The 3,012-nt window shown below is 44.5% G+C and overlaps 1 non-coding gene across 1 annotated transcript; it reads left to right on the forward strand.

The window, feature by feature from the left end:
- The first annotated feature begins 539 nt into the window (after positions 1–539).
- trnak-cuu (transfer RNA lysine (anticodon CUU)) lies at positions 540–612 on the forward strand. The gene has a single exon. It is a non-coding gene; the product is annotated as a tRNA-Lys (tRNA).
- Positions 613–3,012: the final 2,400 nt, after the last annotated feature.

A 3,012-nucleotide genomic window follows, 5' to 3' on the forward strand; every position in this document is an offset into this window, starting at 1 on the left:
TCTCACTGCCATGGTCTGGCTTTGATTCCTGGTTAGGGAAAGCATTTTTACAGAGCAAGCTGACAAATATAATTCAAGTCTGTGAAATACTGAATAATTGTTTCAATCATCATTAATCCATCCATCAGTGTTGCACACTGAAGGAAATACAAATATGTTTGCCGAGTGACTGTCGAATTTTAATAACTTTTTATACAACCGTAGAATCAGCAGAAAATCAGGATATTCGGACCATAGCACCTAATATTCCGCCCATAGTGCAAGAGTAAGGAAATCTTGCTCCAATTGTGCAGGGCCCTGGTGAGACCACACCTGGAGTACTGCGCACAGTTTTGGTCTCCTTATCTGAGGAAGGATACACTTGCCTTGGAGATGGTACAACGGAGGTTAAAGAGATTGATTCCTGGGATGAGAGGACTGTCCTATGGTGAGAGATTGTGTAAAATATGCCGATACTCTCTGGAGTTTCGAAGAATGAGAGGTGATCTCATTGAAACGGACAATATTCTGAAGGGGATTGACAGAGTAAATGTTGAGAAGCCCGGCTAGCTCAGTCGGTAGAGCATGAGACTCTTAATCTCAGGGTCGTGGGTTCGAGCCCCACGTTGGGCGACTACTTTTCATTAAACGTTTATGTTGCTTTCGTGGGTAAATATCATTAATGAACCCATGATCTTCTTTTGCACAATGATAAAAATGCGAACTGAGGGAGAATTGATAATTTAATCAAATATTGAAAGCAGCGGCTCAGACCGCACGGCCGTCCTTACTGTTAGATGTTCCACATACAAGTTATTACTATGGAAAGTTTCAGACCGGGCGCTTGTTCAGGGCTGCTGGAAGGCCCAGTGACCGGGATAACCTCTACCCCGGGGTTTTCCTGAGCCTGTGCTCGGTGTACGGGGAGCTTTGGCCTGGGTCCGAGGTAGCTTGTATCCCAGGGATGGACAATAACCCTCTGAGCTCTGGAACTAGGGAAAAGCGAATAATTAATGAGTTGTTTGTGGTTTCTTATGCAGCTTAGATCTGCTGGTGTAAACCGATCGCATTGTTTCACAGAATGAATGAAATGCTGACAGGGACAGTCAAAACTTCAAAAAGTGAACTTTAATAACTCATGAAACTTTAATCCTTGATGAAGTTTTATCCCCGATCTGATTTTACACAATCTGTATTGGAGGAGACTGGTTTTAAATGTGCTATGCTCATTCAACAATGTATCCAAAACAGTTTTTATTGCAGACAAGTTTTTGTTTGAGAAATAATGTTTCTGCACAGGCTTGAACCGGGAACTTTTCAAGTGTGAAGGAAATGTGATAACCTCCACACGACAGAAATTGCTGCTTTGCTCAGTGCCCAGAGAGAAGTGTTCAGGAACAAGCTGAAATGCTCAATCCCTCTCTCTAAAAAAGTTCCTTTCACAAATATTTCTCTGACCAGAACGGCACCAAACAACAATGTCCTCCTTTCAAAGTCATTAAACTCCCCAATTTCCACGTCTGCAATTTTAAGGACAAGGACTGAAAGCGCTTTGCGATCAGAAAATTGCAGGAAACCCTTTGCGGTTAATGACAGAGCTTTTGATGGTTGATTTCTGTTCACATCTTGTGTTATGTATTTAACCCTTGACAACCTGTGCACACCACCACCAGAGGGCCTACCTGTCGGAGTCCCAAGGGATCCCAGTATCCCTTGGGAGCACGGTATGTAAGCAGGCCACCCATGAGGTACCTGTACTCTGCAGTCTTATTAAAGGAGCAAAGGTCACACTTACTCAGTGTTCACAATACTAAGTTTCATCCTTTATTATGAGCATATCAATTGGCGACGAGACAATGAACAACCACGCAAAAATGCAAGGAACAGTTGGTATCCTGGAGAAGTTCTCAGAAGTGGACGATTGCGAAGCCTTTGTGGAGATACTCGACCAATACTTCGTGGCCAACGAGCTGGAAGGCGACGAGAACGCTGCCAAATGAAAGGCGATCCTCCTTACCGTCTGTGGGGCACCAACCTATGGCCTCATGAAGAATCTTCTAGATCTGGTGACAAAAACAACTAAATCCTATGAGGAATTGTGTACGCTGGTCTGCGAGCATCTAAATCCTAAAGAAAGCGATCTGATGGCGAGGTATCGGTTCTACACGTGCCAACGGTCGGAGGGCCAGGAAGTGGCGAGCTATGTCGCCAAATTAAGGTGCCTCGCAGGACATTGCGAATTTGAGGGATTCCTAGAACAAATGCTGAGAGACATTTTCATGCTAGGCATTGGGCATGAGATAATTCTTCGCAAACTGTTGACTCTCAGAATCTGAGCAAAGCCATAACGATCGGTCAGACAATTTCCACCAGTTCCTTTAAACCCAGTAACGTAATTTATTTCTCGTGGACTGGATGGAGGACCATGCTCCATGTAAAAAATTGTTATCGTTTTCCATTAACTAAATGTTCATAAAAGTATTGGAGTGGGAACTCACTGGATAACAGCACAGCTGGCAATGTTTGCGGAATATATTCGTGCAGCCAAAACGCACAATGACAACCTGGAACTGTGCGGCACTGAATCCTCGGGGAAAACAGTTAAAAGCTTCGTTCCTGGGTGGGCTCAAACCACCAACCGTTCGGTTAACAGCTGAATGCGCTAACCCATTGCGCCACAGAGACTAACTTAAATGTAAACTGCAAGACATCCCAAACCAGGGCGTCAGTCAGTTAAAGCTTCAGATTGCTCCGACCGGGATGGAACTTGTCTACTCTGAGTTGTACTTTTCCCAAATAAAGGGAGGGACATTCATTGTGGATGCATGGAAGCAGTCTGGTCCCGCATACTGCAGACACTTCCATGTCACCACCAACCAGCTCTCCCACAACTGGTGTGATCTACCTTCCAGCCTTCCGGTGCCTTGTCTGTGACAAAGTATACTGATTGTCCCAAAGCCAGTCGTCGGTTTTAATTACTTTTCACCTCCTGACTGCAGATATTCCTGTGATTAAACCTGAACAAAAGGATTT

This window comes from Pristiophorus japonicus, unplaced genomic scaffold, assembly GCF_044704955.1.
Source record: "Pristiophorus japonicus isolate sPriJap1 unplaced genomic scaffold, sPriJap1.hap1 HAP1_SCAFFOLD_130, whole genome shotgun sequence".
NCBI lineage: Eukaryota > Metazoa > Chordata > Chondrichthyes > Pristiophoridae > Pristiophorus > Pristiophorus japonicus.